At 42.3% G+C, this 21,558-nt stretch overlaps 1 long non-coding RNA gene and 1 other non-coding gene across 2 annotated transcripts in view; one reads left to right on the forward strand and one right to left on the reverse strand.

The window, feature by feature from the left end:
- The window catches only part of LOC132208834 (uncharacterized), a 232,018-nt gene extending 219,892 nt beyond the window's left edge, over positions 1–12,126 (reverse strand). Inside the window, exons 1-2 of the long non-coding RNA XR_009444958.1 lie at positions 12,044–12,126; positions 11,645–11,754 (exon numbers count right to left, since the gene is read on the reverse strand). This is a non-coding gene — a long non-coding RNA (uncharacterized LOC132208834). The remainder of the gene's footprint in view (positions 1–11,644; positions 11,755–12,043) is intronic.
- trnal-aag (transfer RNA leucine (anticodon AAG)) lies at positions 2,868–2,949 on the forward strand. The gene has a single exon. It is a non-coding gene; the product is annotated as a tRNA-Leu (tRNA).
- Positions 12,127–21,558: the final 9,432 nt, after the last annotated feature.

Consider the following 21,558-nt stretch of genomic DNA (forward strand, 5'->3'; position numbering starts at 1 on the left):
AAATCCTGCATTGAACCTACTTGAAGTTATATGTTTTTTTTTGTGAAAAGGGAGGTAATTGAGATGTCAAATTTCTGTCACTTCCCTCAGGAAAGGAGCTGATGAGCCACTTTTTTGATACGCTGAAATCGTTGCGGTGCAAGCACACCCGCATTGCTGAGCAGAAGGGAAACTTCATCTAATCGAGACTGTGATGCGTTGCATTCACTTTTCACAGGGCGTTCTTACGCTGTTCCTTTATTTTCTGACTTAAGCAGTTTCTAGTAAGTGTCATTGCACGAAACCTCCAGCGCATTTGGAGAAACAGTTTGGAATTGGCCCGTTGCCTGCTGTGTGAGTAGTTTGTAACCCAGAGAACTGGAGTTGTTTCACAGAAAGCATTCATGCTTCAGTGTGTGTGGAAATATGTTGGCCTTGTCATTTTTGCATCTGTTGCATGATACTATCTGTCTGTTCGGGGATTCACACGAGACATGAGGTGCAACTACTATTTTTGAGGTATCTTCCTGACTCCAAAATCCTCACTGAAAACCTCGGAAGGTGTCATAGAGAGTGGTCATTTTTGGCAAAAGTAAATAAACACTTCGCCTGTGGGAGGCTCTCATCCCGCTTCGCCCAACTGATTCATATGCGCATTCAGGTGCCTTCGAAATGTTGTAATTTATACGAGCCTAGACCACTTCAACTGGCAGTTCACTCTATACACCCACTGCATTCGGTGTGAAAAAACATGTTCCTCAGAACTCTTAATTGATTCTCCCCTCATCTTAAATGTATGCCTTCTAATTTTGCTCTCGGGCCCACATGTGGAAAATAACATTGACTATCCCCACTATCCTTATCCCTCATGATTTTACAAAATTCTATCAGGTTGTTCATCAGCTCCTGATGCTTCAGGAAAAATTGCCCCAGTTGATTCAGCCTCTCCCGACGGTCCAAACCCTGCAACTCTGGCAACATCCTTGTGAACATTTCCTGGGCAATTTTACGTGGTATCAATTACTTTTAACAATGTCAATAGCGCTGGACAGCATCGATCTATTGAAAACAAACGTTGGATGGCTGCAAATTTCAATGGTGTTTGAAGGACAGTGGGGAGACAATTTGGGTGCAGTGTTTCTGTCGTGTAGTGGTTATCACATTTATCTAACATGCGCAAGGCCCCTGGTCCAAAACTAGGCAGAAGCGGTGGTGTTCTATTTATGACAATGACAGGTTTCTGCATTATTGTGGAGAGAGTTGCCTTGCCCTTGTCATCAGCAAGCCTTTCATTCTGGGAAGTCACTTGAAACTGCTGCTGTCATACCACTTTGAGGAAAGGAGGGTAGTTGCAATGTATTGCTGTAGAAGACTTTGTTAAATTTCTCTCCTTCCTGCTCCTGAATATGGGCTGATTTGAAGAGTACAGGTGCTCAACCTTTTTATGAATTCATTTGACGTGCCCGTGATTTTTTTTTCTGTAGTGCAGTCGTGTCGCTTTTGAATTAGTTGCAAGAGCATTCCGGTTCAAATTCAAGGAGAAGCCTGATGTGCTGGTGTCACAGTACACCACTCATTCATGATTTACTCTCTCTGTCAAATGCACCTCAAAGTAGTCTCTGAGAGGCCTAATTCCATTACTGTCTGCCCTGTTACAAAGTTCGTGAATCAGAACCAGATGTCCTCAATCATGTTTTGGAGTTGAGAAACATGGTCGCATTTCTAAGCACCGGGCACAATATTAGCGGCTTGTTGAGCCAACAACAGGAACGAATGGATTTACAGGCTCGCGCTCTCGTACAGAAACTGAAATTAAAGTGCGCTCTTGAATCTAAGCCATGTTGGGTTTGAAACTAAGAAATGACAAGACAGATTACTAAATAAGATTGTGTCCATTTTGTTTTCACTTTCGTCGCAAAGGAGGAAGAAAATCTAAACAAGGAGGGATAGGAAAGCGCAGCCAATGCAGATCTGGTGAAACAACTTCTAACTTATTCCGTCAGCAGCAAGAGATGTGAAGGTGACTCAGGCGCGAGAGCTTTTCACTTCTTGAACAAAACGCAATCACGTGCTGTTAGCACATCTTTGACATCTCTGATCATCTTTTACGTTCTGTTAATATGTTTACCAAGTGCCTTTTGTGCGTGTCTGCGCAAGTGCAGTGGAATTTAGTGAAATGTAGTGAGTCACTTTTCTTTTTTTCCCACACAGGTTTCCAAACCAGCTGCCTGCCGTCTGACACTTGTTCATGTCCAGGCCCGGAAAGCTCTTCAGGAAAATGGATGGTTTAGAAGCAAGACAAAAAAAGAAGCAACTCGTACCTCCACCGCGTTTTGAAAGGCCTTGCAACGTGATCTATCATTCTGGGATTCTAATGCCAACCTGGATTTATCAGATGGAAAACTTTCTTTCAGCCACTTGGTCTGCTAAACCAGCGTGGTAACTGTAAGTAAACTACACGGCCTGATCTCGTACACGGCTTGCTCAGCTTGGGGCATTGCCCTGCATTGCAGGGCTTTTCATGTTCTGTGTAAATGCGAAAGTCATTCTGTTTCGAGCAATGAGCGAAATCATTGACCAAAACAAAAATCCAAATTCCAGAAATCTGATGCAGTCTTGTGTTCGTTGTTGAAGTAGCGAAGTATAGCCGAGCATACTTTCTCCCTGGCACATTACATTTTTTGCTGAACTGAATCTCACAAGATGCATTCAGCTTTCTGTTGGTATTTGTTTTGATTGAAGAGCTATCGACATTAATATTGTAGCCAGGCAAGGCTGGGCAGGTAAGAAAATGGATGAGGAGACAGCAACCCTCCAAGCATTTCCCTGCGCCTTTGCTTTAGTTGTGTGCAGTAACAACAATGGAAAGTGTCACCTACCAGGAGACTGGTAGTGTGGCCGAGCGGTCTAAGGTGCTGGATTAAGGCTCCAGTCTCTGTGGAGGCGTGGTTTCAAATCCCACCACTGCCAGCTGTTATATTGGGGCTACAGAGGATGGGCTGCATTTAGCTTGTCTTTGTTTCGCCTCACGGAAACTTTAGTGTGGGAGAGCACACAGCATTCATCAGGTCAGCTTCCACGGTGCAGAGTTTAGCACATGCAGAATTCCCCCAGCATGACAGTGGGGACAAGCAGGCTATGCTGCAAGTGAATGCTGATTGTTATTTCACCGCTCCTGTGAAACAAAATCCTGCATTGGACCAGCACACAGTTATTTGCCATTTTTTGGTGAAAATGACGGTAACTGAGGTGTGAAATTTCTTCCACTTTATTCCTGAAGTGAGCTGATGAGCCACTTTCTTGATAAGCTGAAATCGTCTTGGTGCAGACACATGCACATTGTTCACCAGAACGGAAACCTCATCTAATCGAGACTGTGATTGCTTGCATTCACTTTTAGTGGGTCATTCCTAAGCTATTCTTTTATTTCCTGACTTGAGCAGTTTCCAGTAAATGGTGTTGCACTAAACATCCAGCGCATTTGGAGGAGCAGTTTGGAATTGCCCTGATGCCAGTTGTGTGAGTCGCTTGTGACGCAGAAAACTGGAGGTGTTTCACAGAAAGCTTTCACGCTTCGGTGTGTCTGGAAATACGTTTGAATTGTCATTTTTACTTAGACGTTAAGATCTGTCTGTTTGGGAACTCGCTTGATACCTGAGGCGCTAACACGGCTTCTAAGGTATCGTCCTGCATCCAAAATCCTCATTGAGAACCTGGGGAGGTGACACCGAGAATAGTTCTTGGGGGCTAAAGTGAATGAACACTTCACCTCTGGAAAGCTCTCATTCCACTAAGCCAAAACGGTTCAGCTGCATTTGAAATGTAATTTTTACGAGCCTCCAGCACTTCCTCTGGTAGTTCATTTCAGAAATGCACCACCTTCGGCGTGAAAAAATGCCCCTCAGTTCCCTTTTAATTTATTCCTCTCTCTCCTTAAATGTATGCCTGCTCATTTTGTGCTCGGGCCCACTCTTGGAAAATAACATTGACTATGCTCCCTAGCCATATCCCTCATGATTTTACTGACTTCTACCAGCTTGTTCCTCAGCTTCTGATGCTTCAGGAAAAATAGCCCAAGTCGGTTCAGCCTCGCCCAACAGTCCAAATCCTGCAACTGGTAACATTCCCGTGAATATTTTCTGGCCAATTTTACGTGGTAGCTTTTATTTTTATTAATGTCAATAACGCTGGACAGCATCAATTTGTTTGAAACAGAGAGGTAACGTTCCAAAAATGTCAGGAAAGTGTTTCATCACCTGAACCTATGGAGTCAGTAGAGATGGACAATGAAATTTCAGATGGAAATTGTGATTTGACAAAGAAGAGCAATTGTCCTTTGTTACTTTTACTTTCCCAAAGTAAAGTCTGGGCCATTCATTGTGGAGGCACAGAAACAGTGTGATCCCATCCACAGCAGAGACATCCGTGTTACCATGAACAGGTTCACCTGCACCCAGGTCAACCTCCCTTCGAGCCTGCCTGCTTTTTGTCTGTTCCCAAGTATCTGATGGTGCCAATCCCCAGATTTCTGCATTGAATTCTTGTTATCTCAATGTTTTAGCTCAGATAATGACACCGAGAGCATAAGGTTCAATAACCCCCATCATAAAGAAGGGAAAAGTGCTCTCAGTGACTCTGGTCAATCAGAAATTTTACGCTTGTCTCTCCCCTGAGTCTGGTTCACAAATCATTTTGAAGGATTTATGAGGCTGGAAACTGGGTTATCTGCTTTATTTCCTTTCCATGTTCCAACTACCAACTGACAATGTTGGTGCTGTTTATAATGTTGGAGGTGGGCAGCAGTGGTTTTGGGCAGTTTGATTAATCTGTTAGCGAGAAATTCTATTCACTGACCAGAGTCAGTAAACAGATTAGATGGATTTAAAGACACTTAAAAGAGGTGTATTTGCATTTATATAGCACTTATCAACAGCACTGTGGAGCCAGTTTACTGATAGCAGACATTGCTTAAACGTGATTCATTTTCGTTCGAATGTGATGTAAAATCAGAAGTCGCGCGATATCAGGTTATAGTCCAACAGATTTAACTGAAATCGCAAAAAATCAGAGCATGGCTCTTTCGTCAGGTGAAGTGGATGGGTGCAATATATTCACAGCAAGGACCCTTTTGGGTTCATACACCGAAATATATTTCATTGTGAAACACCTGCATGCTCTCTCGAAGATCAAATAAAAACACTTCAAAGGCTACAAGGGCTCATGCAGAATTCAAACTTGCAGCATCTCTCACACCTGGCATCCACCGGAATGACCACAAAACCAGCAATCTAGCCTGGTGATGTCCTACTTAACAATACATCAGGTGCCACTCAGGCAGTGATAGTGTCCATAACCTCACATGTAAAAGACCAGAGCTCACGTTCTCTCTGTTCCAGAGATGTGCAGTAATATATACGAACTTGTTGAGTAGACAGAAATATTATTCTCCATTGTTTCAGGCAGTGAAAACAACAATAAACAGCTTCGTCTCATTCTGTCTCCCTGTTCCCGGGACAGTGTTATTTGTTTCTTCCGCTGAGACGGGGCTATCTCCATTGGCAGATGCATTAAACCATTTCCCTTGACAGGCAGGCAGCCCTGGTAGATGGTATATGCACTACAGCTCCCTCTCAATCGCTGGAAGTGGGAAAGAGCAGACGGGGTGGAATCAGGTTTGTTCAGCAAATGATAAACCGTGATTTGGAACTTTCTCAATGACATTCATCAGAGACAGACAGAAGGATGGACAGCTGCTGGGAGAGCAACAAGGCGAAACTGGAAATTAGTCCCTTCTTCAACTTATAGTGGGATCTTTCTGTGCATCCTGTTTGGTGTTCAGGATTTGTCTGCACGCAGCAATCCTACAGAAACACTTTGGCAATGCGGGTGTACGTCCGTTTTCTACTGCCAGAGCAGGAGTTATTATGTGACACCAGCAGTTCCGGATTAAGAGAAACCCCGCATGGCCCTGAGATTTGGGGCGGCGGACATTACAATGCAAAAGGGAGGGTTAATAATGAACCATTGTTTCTCCCTCACCCGCTCCATCACAGGGACAGGGAGAGTGACGTCCTAAACCTACGATATCATTCCCGTGCAGAAAGAAGCCGCTCAGCCCATCGAGACCCTGGCGACTCTCTGTCACTTGTATTTCTCTGTGGTTATGCACATTCATTGATGTCTATCATAATACTGATGAACTGTGTATGTGCCGTGATGCTGTCTCCGACATGATGCTCCTCTTCTTATTCACCTTTGAAACGGTGTAGGAAATTACTGAATGGCATGGGGAAGAAAAGGAAGTAATGTATTACAGCTTCACCACTTTAATCTCAACTCAGAAAAAAGAAATGAAATTGGAGAGGGCTATTGAGAACTTGATAAGTGGGTCACCTCACCCGTGTATCAGCATGAAGAATTTATTACAGATTTATGAAGCAGAAAGCTGATCAGAACGTGAGATACAGAACTAAATAGCAAATAGCAGAGGATGGTTTTGATCCACTAACCTCTGGCCTATGGGCCCAGCATGCTCCCACTGCACCATTCTGCTTGGTGGCAAAATGCATTTTTGAGGCAAGCATTCAGCATTCCATTTGGTGTGTGGCATGTACCTTCAAGGATGAATTCAAAAGATTTCATTGATGTGCGTGATTCTCTGTTGCGTAGGTGTGTCTCGCTTGTATAAACATAACCTTTGTCTAATTTACCACATTGTGTTGGTTGAACTCTGATTTCACTGAGAATCACAAAATTTATCACAATGCAGACAAAGGCCATGCAGCCCTTCTTATCTGTGCTGCTCTTCACAACGTATAAATGATTGTCTCTTTTAATGTTATCTCTTGCCTTCTCCGTGTAACAGTGCACATTGTTCCTTTTAACATAACCATTGAATACCCTTTCATATCGACAGAATCTGCACCTTGGGAACTGTCAGACAGTGATTTGCAGACTCGATCCTTCTCTGTTCAAAGCTTCAAACAGACCAGCTTTCAGCTTTCTACTCTACAAGGTGAGATTTCCCAACTTTCCAATGTAACTTTATTGCTGGCATCCCTCAGACGCGGCACCATTCACATGAATCTGTTCAGTGTTGTTTCTGATCACTTTGAATCACAGTTTCTCGAAGTTTAACACCCAGAACTGAGCAATAATGCAGCTGGAAGATTCATTCAGAGTCGGATTGTGTGGGCGAACAACCCGAAACACTTGTTCTCACTTTGAACAGTTGATTCCTTTTGCTGTGTTCACTGCAATGGTACTTCTGCCCCATGCACATTTCAGGCAATCCGTCATCTTTCAACGAAGCTGCTATGAGGAAAAGCTGCTCAGGCATTGTGGAAAAAGGGAAAGGAGAAAGCGGGTCTTGTCGGGGAGTTGAGCCAGTGACCTCTTGCTCCTCAATACCATATCATGCCATCAGCAAGAATCATACCCTGAGACCAAAAGGCCAGCCCCATACTTGCTTACTCAGCTACAAACCAGCTGAGAATTGCTATGAGCGAAATAGCTCCCACGTTGCTCCAGGAATTCGAAGCAGCAAACAGTTTCAACAACATTTTCATCTCATTCTGTCTCCCTGCTCCTGGGCCGGTGCTGTTTGTCCCTTCCACAGAACTGGGCATCTCAGATGGTGGATCAAATCAATTTCTTCAACTTGTGTCATGAAAGTATTGAAAGAATAACGAAGCCGGAGACCGTGTATTTGTTTTTTTTTACCCCTTTCCATGTTTCCAACTACTAATTGATTTTTATCCCAAAATCTCGTCGCACTTCTCTGTCTTCCTCATCCCTAGGGATGAAGGAATTCAGTTTTGTGGAGAGATTCCAGAGGCTGGAGTTGTTCTGTTTAAAACAAAGAGGATTAAGTGGAGATGACACGAGAGTTTGGCTGAAGCAGACAGTTAGAAACTATTTCTAGGGAACTGGATTCTAAGAACAAAGAAAATAAAGAAGAGAGAGAGAGATAGTAGGAGCTGCCAATTCTGGAGAATCCGAGATAATGAGTTGTAGAACTGGACGAACACAGCAGGCCAAGCAACATCAGAGGAGCAGGAAAGCTGACGTTTCAGATCTGGATCCTTCTTCAGAAATGCTAAAGAGAGTTGCGTTTATATTGGACGTTTCACCACCCGTGATGAGATCCGTTTACTGTGGGAGTGAGAGGTATGGAAAGTCTGGGAGGCTGTGCAAAAGGGAGATTGCACACGTGCAGGAACGAACATTCTGTCGGGAACCTTGTCCAAATTATTGCATCTAAGATAGTCAGAAAGTGCAGTGCTAATTTGAAGAAGGAGAAGTCCTCCCAAATTTAGGGGAAACGTGCTTGTGGCATTTTCAATATCACAGGGCCGTCACTGCTGTCCGACTCATCGTGGCGTATTACTACAGCAAGCTCTGTCCCTCAGGCACACTGCGCCTGATGTGTATAAACTTCACCATCTTATTCCCAGCTCAGCGAATAGAGTTTACTCTGCGAACCATCCCAGAGTGACTGAGAACGGGAGAAGGCACTTCAGACCATCATCTTGACAGCTCCTGGAGAGAAAAGAGATGTTCGACAACGCACTGTCTCTACTGTGGTATTTTTCATCATTTACAACCATGGCCCATGTGATGATAAAATCAATTTGAGAGATTCATCGAATTACAGATAGCAGGAAACAGTGAGTCAGTTTATCTTGTCTCTGAAAATGGTTGAGTAAGTTGTACCGAGTAGCAGCTACCGCTCCCTGGTGTTCGGAAAATGATAAAAAGTAGATGACAGTTTCCAAAGCATGATATGAGCTGTGATTCATGGGCCCATCGCACTCCCACTGTGACACTCTGCTTGTATGAGTTGAACACAAATAAAGAAATTACTCAGTGACAAGATCTGTTGAATCAACTTCTGTGAGGATTTGACGCAGTTGGAATGAAAAGCTCCACGAGAGACAGGGTGTAACATTGTCTGTGAGGAATTGTTTCCCAGATTCAATGAGGGCGCACAACGCTGTTCTCTGGTGTCAGTCTTGGGACTACTTCTCTTCTGGACAGATATTAATGATCTGCACCTTTGCACAGAGTGGGCAATTCCAAAATCGCAAATTGCACAATCCTCACTAATGCATTCAACACAGAAACCCACAGAAACTGTTTTATTTCAATAAATCTTCCACAGTCTGATCTGATGCTGGAACATTCCAGCTGTGAGAGGGACACTGAAGTTGATGAGTTGATAATCAATGCTGTTGATTCACATTGTCCTCATCATGTTACGATTTCATACTCTTCACTGGAAACATAACTGAAAATGGGAACAATTTGATAGAGTGAAGGTTGATCGAACATTTCAACGACTTTTCCCCAACTGTCCACATATACCTGTTTACCGTTGGGAATCAGAATTTTTTTGGATTTCCACCATCGAAAAGCTCGACAGTAACTTGTCAACTGTGAAAAGGAAAGTTGGTGTTGGCAACCAGTTGAGCTTCACAACGAAATTGCAGTTTTGTCGGGTGAGCAACAGACTCTAGTCTCATTGTCTTTCAAACGATATTATTCCCAGAAATCTTGCCCTGAAAATCCGGTGAATTTCCTCTGGTCAGCAACATGTTCTGGGCAACAGAGAGTGACGATGAATCGACTCCTGAAAATCATTATCGGCTTGTCTCAAACATTAATTAAAACTTGAATAAGGTGGGACTTGAACCCACAAATCTTTGAATTGCATTTTTAACACAAACATAGAAGCCCAACATGCTCTCAAGTGCACCACACAGCCTCAGTTACTGAACTGTTAATGTACAGAAGTTTGGCTTTTGTGCATTATCTTTGCGTCTTTCAACAAGCATCTGCTTTTCTTTTGGCCTTGGGCGCAAGGGTCACAAGACCCAAAACCTTAACTCTGCGTTTTCTCCACAGATGCTGCCACGTCTGTCGAGTTTTTTCCAGCAACTTCTGCTTTTGTATCTGTTTCTCCCTGCCCACTTTCCATAACCTTGCTCCTATCCATGTGTGATCTGGCGCTTCAACTGATCATCTAAACACTTCTAAAATGTGCTGATCATTCTTAGCTTAACCACAAGTTCTGGCAATGAATTCCAGATGCCCAAAACTCTCTGGGGGAGAACACATCTTCCTAAAATTCCTTTAACCCTTCTGTGCCTTGCTTTTAATCTACATCAATGGCTCCCCATCCTTTTTCAAAAGATAAAGTTTATTCCAATCTCATGTTTCTCACCCCTTCATATTTTTGCATACGTTAATCAGTTTCTCTACTAGGCCTTCTCTGCTCTCAGAAAAAAAAACAGATCTAGCTTGACTCGTCTATCTTCACAGAGGAAGTGGTCAAGCCCAGACAATATTCTAGTCTTTTTTTTTAGTTCATTAAGAGGATGAGGGCATTGCTGGCCAGGCCCATCCCAGTTGCCCAGTGTTCTGCATTCACCCGTAGGCCAGACGAAGTAAGAATGGCAGAGTCATTCCCTAAAAGGCATTCGTGAACCAGATCAGTTTTGTTTTTTTTACTGATAATTGATTCATGGTTGTCATCAGATGTTTTAAATAAAGTATATTTGAGATACACCATCTGTTTTGGCAGTATTGGAGCCTGGGTGCTGAGAATAATATCAAGGCCTCTGGATTAACGGTCGAGCCGTAATAGCACTGGGCCATCACCTCCCCTTTGAAAGACCAGCTCTGAACACCCGCTGGTACCAGTACACCCTCGCTGCAGTCTCATGATCAAAATGGAATAAAGATATTTGAATAAAAGCAGAAATTTCTGGTCAAACTCAGCACGACTGGCATCATTTGTGGAGATGGTTGCTTGTCATTTGTACCAGCGGACAGTGAAAAGCGTAGTTCTGTATCTCTCTCTCTCGCTCATGCGACATCATCCTTTGTACCAGTTTGCTCTGATGAACTGCTGCACCGTTCTAATGAAGCTCACAGGACCTGAAGGCACAGCAGCTTTCTTTCAATTTGACACTTTCCAACCTTCCAGATTGAGTGTGGAATTCTGCAGTCCCTGCACAATTAAACAGTTCTAACAATCGGGAAAACTTAACATGAAAATATGTTGGTACTGACATCGTGTTCAGACTGTTACTGCTCATCCTCAATTCCCTACTCAGTGGAAATAGTTTCGCTGTAACTCCGCTATCAGTCACAAAACATTGATCAAAAATATTTCTCATTAATCAATTTCCAGGGATACCTCTCTCATAGTGAAGTGATGTGTTTGAGCAGAAGGGATAGGAAGAGGCGATAACACAACACTAAACAGTGTGCAGAGTCTGAGGGATTCACATGTACAGATATTTGAAGGTAACAAAATAGATTAATTAGTCAGCAAAGGAAATGGGATCTTGACTGATTTCAAAACAAAATGAACTAGTATTTGTGAGAAATATGCAAAGGTGTAGGCATAAAACAAGGGGACAGGTCTGACTGGATTGCTCTAAAGAGTTGGCATGGGCTGAATGGTCTGCACTTTTTTTATATGTTCCTTCTCATATTCTGAACCTACAGGATAAGTTATCAATCAGGGAAATCTGTGCTACATCCACTCCACGGCTGTTAGATCGTTCCTGAGAGCACGTCCGAGAAATGGAAACAGCTAATCGAGTGCAATCAAACCACAGTTTAGTGTATCTCAATACATTTTCTGATATCTTACATATTTGAATGCTACCACATTCGTTTGCTGATAATGGTCAGATCCTCATCAATCGCATTACTCTTTCGCAGTTTGGTTTGAGGTTCAAGTCTGCCACTGCTGACATTGATCTGCAAGATTGCAAAATCCATCACGATCATTCCAGGACAGAAATTCAGAACAGAAAAACAAACAAACGTTTCTCTTGGTTTGAATTTGCTGTTGGTAAATCCTGCCGCCTAACGCCAATACACATGGCGGCACCCATCCCGGCCCGGCAAACAAAGGAATTTAGCAATTCCCGACTTTCCAGACATTCAGCTATTCTTGACAAAACCGGGATCGGTATTTTCCAATTCAGTGTCGGTGGCTACTCTCAGAGTGGATAAAGCCTCTCTCCTCACTTCGTGGAATACTCACTCACGCGATTTCCAATTTTCTCCTTTCAATCCCTTATCGCGCCTGTTCCACGTCCGATTCCTCCAGCTCTCCTTTGCCTCCGGTACTGCGCATGTTTGAAACGCAACAGATTGCGCATAAGCAAGTGGGCATATGCATTCCCGCCCGGAATGCTGGGAAAGAATGCTGCCATTGAGCAATGATATTGATATCACAAAGATATTCAGGAATATGCTAAGACAAATGATGATGGAATCTATTGATACAAGTGCACGGTCCCTTAGCATATTTCTGTCCTGGTTCGCATTAACAGCTGAACAAAGGGATGTGAACACACACTCAACGGGTATGGTGAACAAAATATATACCTTTCCTGTGTGGAATATTTGAATTTCGTCGCAAGAAGAATGCATTTACTGGTGATAAAATCATTTCAAATTTCGAAGCTGAATGATGCCAAGTAGGAAAACTACATAAATGCAATCTCAAACTGAAGTCTGAAGAGTCTTCCTGTGGGGTGACAGTGCTGATATGCCAGTAAATTAAGATGTTTAGGCAAGCGTGAAATGTCATGCACGAGCTTCAGAACAGACTGAGATGTCAATCACTTCCTGTAAGGAGTTTCATTCTCAACATTCTTTGAACAAACAAAAGCAGACTCAGTCAACTAGAAATATTCAGCAACTGTTGAGAGAGAAATGCACTTTATATTACATGACTTCTCTGCATCAGTCCACAGAAGGGAAACATTAAGTCTTTTTCTTAAGCCAGAGATGTTATCATCCAGACTGAATATTTCCAACATCTTCAAAGAACTCATTTATGAATTGTACAATCGATTCATTTGTGGCTAGTATCTATTTATTTGTGTCCACACACAAGTGGAAATATCTTCCATGTTTAATCTGTCAGTCAGGCTTAATGCAGGAGTTAGATGACAGTTCCAACCACGCATCAAGTTAGCACTTCTATCCTATGTTTTAAGGCGTTACTTTTCTTTTTTGTTCAAAAAAAAGAGCATCCAGAAATATTCTTGCCTTGTGGAGAGAGACGACTTCAGAGACACAGTGAAGGAATACAAGCCCAAACACACCAAGAGCTGGACAATATCGTGGCTTTAGCTAACAAGTGACAAGTATTATTTGCTCCATATAAACGACAAGCAATAATATTCTCAAATAAAACAAAATATAATCACAATTCGTTGACATTCAATGGTGTGACCATCACTGAATCCCACACTATTAACATGCAGGGGAGTCCCATTTACCAGAAACTCAACTAGACTTGCCATATACACACAGTGAATACACATGTAGGTGAAAACCGAGGAAATAATGCCGTGAGTAACTCACCTGCTGACTCCCCAAAGCCTGTCCATCATCTGTAGAAGTGTAATGGAAGAACTTCCCACTGGCCTAGACGGGTGCAACTCCAACAAGACTCAAGAAGCTTGAAACAATCCAGGACAATGAAAACCGCATCACTGGCCCTACATCCACAAACATCCACTCCCTCCACTGCCGACCTTCAGTTGCATCTATGGGTTTTGGGGCAGCAGATACTCTGGTAAATCAACAACTGCCATTCCCCCTGCTGATCTCTCATTATCCTGACTTGGAACTGTATTGCGATTCTTTCACAGTTGTTGTGTCAAAATTCTGGAACTCCCTCCCTCAAACATAGTGGGGTGTATTATAAATGTTGGACCACTGCAGTTCAAGAAGCCAGCTCACCACCACTCCCTCAAGGGCAATAAGGGATGGGCAATAGACGCTGGCCAGCTACCAACATTCACATCCCACAAACGAATTAACAAATAAACATTGGTGAGCGGTATCTAAGATGACGGGGGTAGGTTTTTTTATATTAATGCGAAATATATTGATGATCAACAAGAGAAATCAAAGGTTATTATGAAATCTAGCATTGCGGAGTTGAAGCTACACTCAGTTCAGACATGATTTTATTTAATGACCCAGCAGGCGAGAGGGTCTGAATGGCACATAGCTGCTACTGATGCAGACATGTGTATGTATGGTCATTTGAAGCTATTCATAGACATTCAGGTGGAAGCTCAAACATTAGAAGTTGAAGTAAAAGCTTAGACATTTGACTGAATGAAATAAGGCATATAATATCTGCTTGGGATGCTATTCCTAAATGGGTCCCTGTTAAGCAGGTGTGGTATCAGGAAGACACTGCTAAAACAAGGGATGGAGATTAATTTATTTTGAAAGGGAGGGAAAACAAAATAAAGAATGCACTTCCAGGCGCTCTCCAGATGAAGGCATTTCTCCTCATCTCAGTCCTAAAATATTTCCCCTATAATCCTTAAACTGTGACCCCTTGTTCTGTAATTCCCCATCATTGGAACATCCTTCCTGTATCTAACCTGTCCAGTCCTGTTTGGAATTTAGAGAATTCGATGAGATCCCCTCATTCTTCTATACTCAGATGAATACAATTTTAACTGACTCAACCTCTCTTCATGCGTTATTCCCACCATTCCATGAATCAAGTTGGTAAACACACATTGAACTCTGCCAAAAGCAAGAACACTTTTCTTCAGATAGGCATGCCAAAACTTTAACAATAAAACAGCTGTGGACTTACTTAGGCCCTGTGTAACTGCAGCAGAGCGTTCTTGTTCCTGTATTCGGATCCTCAATCCGCGAAGGCCAACACATAATTCGTTTCCTTACTGCCTGCTGCACTTGTGCACTTACTGTCAGCAACTGGTGCGCAAGGATCCTCTGGTCTCATTGAACACTCCCATGTGCCATTCATATAATAATCTGCCTTCATTTTGTTGCTACAAAGTGGATAAGCTGACATTTATCCAAATATAATGTAGCCAATATTCATTTGCCCACTCACGAAGCTTCTTCAAATCACACTGCAACGTGTGCACCCTTTTCATTGCACATGCTTCCACCCAGCTTGGTGCCATCTAAAAAGTTTGAAAAAAATTTGAGTTTCCTCATCTAAATCAGCAACATACATTGTGAACAGCTGGGATTCAAGAACAGACCCCTGTTATACCCCATTAGTTACTGTCTGACATTGTGCGAAAGACACATTTACTTTGAATCCTCAGTGACTATTTCCTGATCAGTTTTGTAACCAACTCAATGCACTAACCACAATTCCAGTCACTTCAACTGTACACATTAATCTCTAATGTATGACATCTTCAAAAGCCTCCATAAAACGAAATAAATGCATGTCCTGGGTCACCATGTTCACCTTCTACTCATGACATCCTGAAAGACAGTCATCAGATTTGTCAAGAATGATTTCCCTTTTGTAAATCTATGGTGACTGTCTGCTTCTGGTATTGTATTCTCAGTACTGTGTTCCAAAATCCTTGATAATGGAATTAAGTATCTTGCATACGACATATCTCAAACTCACTGGTCCACAATTATAGGGTTTTTCTCTTCCCTTTTAAATCGTTTGGTTACATTAACTACCCAGTAGTCTGTAGGAAGTGTCAAAGTGTCTAAGAAATCGTAGAAGATAACCAGAAATACATCCATTATCTTGAAGGTTACTTCTTTAAGTCAACTGGGGATGTATGAGACTTTGAATCCATCAATGTCTCTAAAGTCATTTCTCCACAAGTACAGATTTTCTTTAGATCCTCCCGTTCACTAAATCCTGTGTTTTCCAATTTTTCTGGCGCATTATTTGTATGTAATTTTATGAAGACAGAAACAAAGTGTGAATTTAGTTCGTCAGTCATTCCTTTGCTTGCCTTTATCAATTCCCCTGTTTCTGACTGGAATAGACCTATATTAGTTAAAACAAATACTTTCCCCTTTATATACATACAGAATGTTTTTACAGCCAGTTGTTATGTGCCCACAAGTTTACTCTCATACTCAACTTCCCCTTAATATTTAATCTTTTGGTCCTCCTTTGCTGACTTCTAAACTGTTCCCAATCCTTAGATCTATTTTTTTTCCTTGCACATCTGTATGCCCTGTTTTGTTTGTATCTAACATTAACTCGAACTTGTCACATAAGCCATGGTTTGACCATTCTTTTCTTTGTGCTCTTGCAGTACACAGGAATGACAATTTTTGTCATTCACTGATTCCCTCTTTGAATGTTTGCCATTGTTGGAACACTGTCATGTAAGAAACATTTCTCAATCCATTGTAGCCAAAATATGCCTCATATCATCGTATCCTTAATCTTCAACCTGATGAAAAATTTTGTCATTTTATGTTCATTCATTCCTAAATGGTCTCTCGCGACGACATTGTCGATTATTCATTTTACATTGCTTAAATACCCCAGTCTAAATGTTCTCTTCACTCGATGGTTCCACAAACTATTTATCAAGAAAGCCATCCTGTACACACTCTACTAATTCCCCCTCCACAGTATTGACGCTATTTCTTATTCACCATATCTGTATGAAGAGTAACATCTCTCACAACGATCGATAATGTTTTACCACATGCATCTCTGATTTCCTGATTAAAGCCATCCCAACATCATCACTACAGTTTGGTGCGCTATTTAACACTTGTTACCTTGTTTTTCAATTATCTACACATGGGTTCTAGACTGCATGAGTTAGTACCTTTCATCAATAATATGTGTATATCCTCTTTAAACATTAATACGACTGCGTCACCGTTCAGAAACTTCATTATAATTACCCTGAAGAAATTACACAACTTTGGAGACATCAACAAGACAGACGACCAAAAAAACAGAAGGCAGACGGATCCAACATACCCCAAAACTATGGACACCCAAGGTACACAAACCGGGGGTCCCTCTCAGACCCATTGTCTCACTCTCAGGCACACCAACATATTGAGTTGACAATGAACTACAACAAAGTGAAATACTTTGTCGGCAATAAGACCCACTCCATTCACTCATCCCAGGAGTTCTTCAATATTATCAAGGACACCAGGCTAGAAGAGGATAAGGTAGCCAGGCACCCAGAAGACCAATAACCTCAATAAAAGACACCAACATGTAACTACCAGATCTGTGCCTCACAACACACTTCACCTTCAATGACAATATAGGAAAAAAAAACCCAAATCAGGACTGACTGCAGAAACAGTAATACAAAGATTAATATGAACAGCGCTCCCCACTGGTTTACATTAATGGGCTGATTCCAACTCATTACCAAAACATCAAAACAAGCCTAGGGTTTCCAATCACACAAATATTTGATGCATGTTAACAAAGTGTGAAGCTGGATGAACACAGCAGGCCAAACGACATCTCAGGTGCTCCTGAGATGCAGCTTGGCCTGCTGTGTTCATCCAGCTCCAAACTTTGTAATAGAACATAGAACATAGAACAGTACAGCACAGAACAGGCCCTTCAGCCCACAATGTTGTGCCGACTATTGATCCTCATGTATGCACCCTCAAATTTCTGTGACCATATACATGTCCAGCAGTCTCTTGAATGACCCCAATGACCTTGCTTCCACAACTGCTGCTGGCAACACATTCCATGCTCTCACAACTCTCTGCGTAAAGAACCTGCCTCTGACATCCCCTCTATACTTTCCACCAACCAGCTTAAAACTATGACCCCTCGTGCTAGCCATTTCTGCCCTGGGAAATAGTCTCTGGCTATCAACTCTATCTATGCCTCTCATTATCTTGTATACCTCAATTAGGTCCCCTCTCCTCCTCCTTTTCTCCAATGAAAAGAGACCGAGCTCAGTCAATCTCTCTTCATAAGATAAGCCCTCCAGTCCAGGCAGCATCCTGGTAAACCTCCTCTGAACCCTCTCCAAAGCATCCACATCTTTCCTATAATAGGGCGCCCAGAACTGGACGCAGTATTCCAAGTTATTCCAATATTCCAAGTGATCTTGGATTCTCCAACATCTGCAGTTCCCATTATCTCTATGTTTGATACATGTTTCCGTTTTAGAACTGGCTGTATATCTTCAGGTACATGCAGGCATTGTTTTTTCTCTGTATAAATCCCAAAGCTAAGGAAAAGCACTATGCCTCTTAATGGGGCCATGCACTCTTGGCACATCCATTATTTTACAAATAAATTCCAATTCCTGCCTTCAAATTCACGATTAGTCTACATAACCCCACATCAGAATGAGTTGGGGAGCTATCAGCTGTGAAAAATGAAAAGAAATAATGCCCACAGTCCCCACATTTCCACACTCTCTCAAGTGTGGCTGCACTGGCGTTTTGACATTTTAGATGAATCTTCACAGACTCCTCCACACTCAGAGAAAACGTGCTTCTCCCCATTACGAATAGTGTTTCTTCCTTCAATGTTCAAAATCTTTTAACAATTTGGTTATGATAAAGACAGGGACTGTCAGATCTGGATATGGTTTCATCTGCATCTTAAATTGCAAACCAACCTTTCAAACAGAAAAGAAAAAGACATCGAAAACGGAAGAACACACACGGGTTGCAAAATTGAGAGAAATTAATCTGGCCATTTGTGAAGTCAAGGCTTGGGGAAAATAAATTAAATGTAAACTGTATGATTACCATAAAAATTAGTCAGTATTTACACAAAACTACCGAGGTGGGCAAGTCAGGAGCCAATGAGCTTTCTCCCTATACAATTTGATCCCTTTACTCCTCAGAACTAAGAATAGATGAAGAAACAAAATGCTGTAAATACTCGGTAGTTCTGGCAGCATCTGAAATTGTCCTTTTCCACCCATTTATAACCTCGAACTTCAGCCTCAAGTTATGTAGTTGCCTCCTTCAACGTTTGTAACTCTCCCTCCATTTCAAAATTTCCCTTCAAGCTGATAGATTTCGCAATGTTCTTGTTCATCAGCTTTATGTCTCTTGGTGGCAAATCCTGCAATATCAAATGTCTGTGAAATTCCAGAGAGCATCTCATTGTACGGAGATTGCTACATAAATGTCAATTTTGTTGGTTAACTTATACACCTATCAGAGTTCATTCATCATTACAGTGTGAGAATTCTCAGAAAGAAAGCTTAGAGATGTTCATGGTTCACGTGCTCACAGACTCCTGGGGATGGACCATATTCCCTGGTCTCTTGCTCCTTAAACTTGTCCTCATTTAAGAATGGAGTTTTATTTAAAAAAAGAACTGGCCTTAAACTTGTCCTCATTCATGAATGGAGTTTTATTTAAAAAAAAAGAACTGGCGGAGCGAAATGGATTAAGCAGTTCTATTTTTTAGAAAGATTTGTTACAATAACTGCATAAGAAACATTGATAGAACATCGCCCATTTAAAATTCTAATACTCACATTGACCACCTACAGGTACATTCGGGGGATGCGGGAAAAAAAAGATTTTAGAAGCGTTTACCAACACAGCTCCAGTAAAAGAGCCATGAGAGGAGGAGGAAGAGGAGCAGGGAAGATGCCTACTCTTATATCGCTCAAAACCTGTTCATTGAACCACTCCAATCCCTCCCAGCTGACAGAGCCATCTATTAGCTGGCAATTTCCTGAAGCTTGACCCAGTCCTGTTCAGGAGTGGATCAGACCAAGACGAGCCTCTGTATCCAATTAGGTGGGGGTGGCTGGACCGTGATGGATGATCTCCTGACCTTTTTCGCGTCCCAAATTGTTCAGTTCCTAACCATCTCCATGGCTCTGTAAACACAGATTGTAGATACCTGATGGACCTTGGTGTGCAGACTTAGTCTGGGCCTTTCTGGTGCAGAACAGCACTTTTCTGCTCTGATCTCATTCTCTGAATCCACCCCATGTATTGTTCCCATTTCTCCATTCCCAGCGAGTTATACATTATGCTGTTGTTCCCAGCTCCCTGCTTATTCTGGTCACTCTTCTTCATTTCTGTGGTAATCATAGAAACTTCAAAAATAGCAGCAAGTATTGACCACTTGTCCCTTCATGTCTGTTCTGTCATGAATATGATTATGACTGATTGACCAGTCAGGAACCCCATATCCTTCGATCCCTTCGGCTTTTGGAACGATATCTGACTCCTCCTGGAAAACAGTGAGTGTGCTCGACTCAGCCACTTCTTTTTGCAAAGAATTTCACATGCTCACCACTCTCCGGGTTAAAAGAAAATCTTCTCACCTCAGTCTAAATGGTTTTCATCTGGTCCTTTTCTTTATGGTTTTTCACTGATTGTCTTTACTATGCATTCGGGATTGCTCACGGCCTAGTCAGACTTCATCCAGACACTTCTTTTATCTCTTAACTTCTGCACCATCATCCCCTCTGATTTTGCATGAACCCTTTTGTCAGTGAATATTTCCTGCTCTTCACCCACTCATTCCTCTTGTTCACTGTCACCTCCACTCCTTGCTCACTGGCCTGAACATTCACCCAGTTTGTTCCCACCGACGTGGCTGGATTCATGGTCCACATATCCAGAACCACGAAAGAGATCCTTTGACCCATTGAGTCTGTACCAGTCAAACACCAACAGACTAACTGCCCTAATCCTTTTTCCAGCACCTGGACCATTGCCAATTCTTTGGCATTTCAAATATATATCTGAACACTTCTTAAGTGTACTGAGGATTTCTGCACCTACCACACTTGCAGGCAATGAGTTCCAGATTCCCATTGCACTTCGGGTGAAAAAAAAGTCTCCCACTTTTGCTGAACTTTCAGTCCTTTACTTTAGTTCATGCCACCCGGCATTGATCCCTCCAACAAGGGGAACTATTCGTGCTGTCCATCAGGTATCTACAATCCATGTCCCTCATCATTTTTACACATCTCAATCATGTCCCCTCTCACTTTTCTTTGCTCCAAAGAATCTAACCCCAAGCTTTGCGGTGTGTGTGGTTCCCTGCTGATGAACAGTGATCAGATTCTATTCTGCCAGACATTTTGGGGAGGAGGATCTGTTATTGCCACCAAATTCTTCTTGCACACCCAAATCAATGCTGAGGTAGACCATAGTCCTTTATTCGCTCGAGACCTAGAGCCTGCATCCTGTAAGTGGGAATGGGAGAAACGACAACAAAAATGGGGAAGGAAATAAATCTAACACTTGCGGAGAACTGAAATCCATCAACCCGACCAATACAGGGCCAGACATTTCAGAAACGCTCACCAATTCGATGTCCCAGGGTCAATATCCCCACAGACCTGTCACTCACACCCGAATTGCTGCCCAGTTCAGAGCAAACTTCTATCTCACTGCTTCCAGGTACTTAACACAGCCATGTCCAGGAGTGGGATCATTCAAAGTGAGTACCTCAATACCTCACTGTGAGATCTTATTTCACTGACCCAATCATGTGCTTTTTTTTCCCTATTGTTTTCTTCCCAGCAATTCCAACCGTCTGCAGTTGCCCCTGTTTCCCAGTTTAATGAAAAATTTCCTCCCCATTCCTCTGGTGATCTTGTTGGCCTTGGTCGGGGGGGGGGGGGGGCGGTGTCAGAGTGTGTCCTGATTTGCTGATTGTCACTCGAACTCACTATTAGTCTTTTGGATTTAAACCATTGGCACTGTTTTTCAGTTCTCTCGTCTCGAAAATGGCCTACATCATTCAATTCCTCTGTAATTTATAGCCTCTGCACAAACTGTGAT

The sequence above is a fragment of the Stegostoma tigrinum genome, unplaced genomic scaffold (genome assembly GCF_030684315.1).
Source record: "Stegostoma tigrinum isolate sSteTig4 unplaced genomic scaffold, sSteTig4.hap1 scaffold_54, whole genome shotgun sequence".
Classification (NCBI taxonomy): domain Eukaryota; kingdom Metazoa; phylum Chordata; class Chondrichthyes; order Orectolobiformes; family Stegostomatidae; genus Stegostoma; species Stegostoma tigrinum.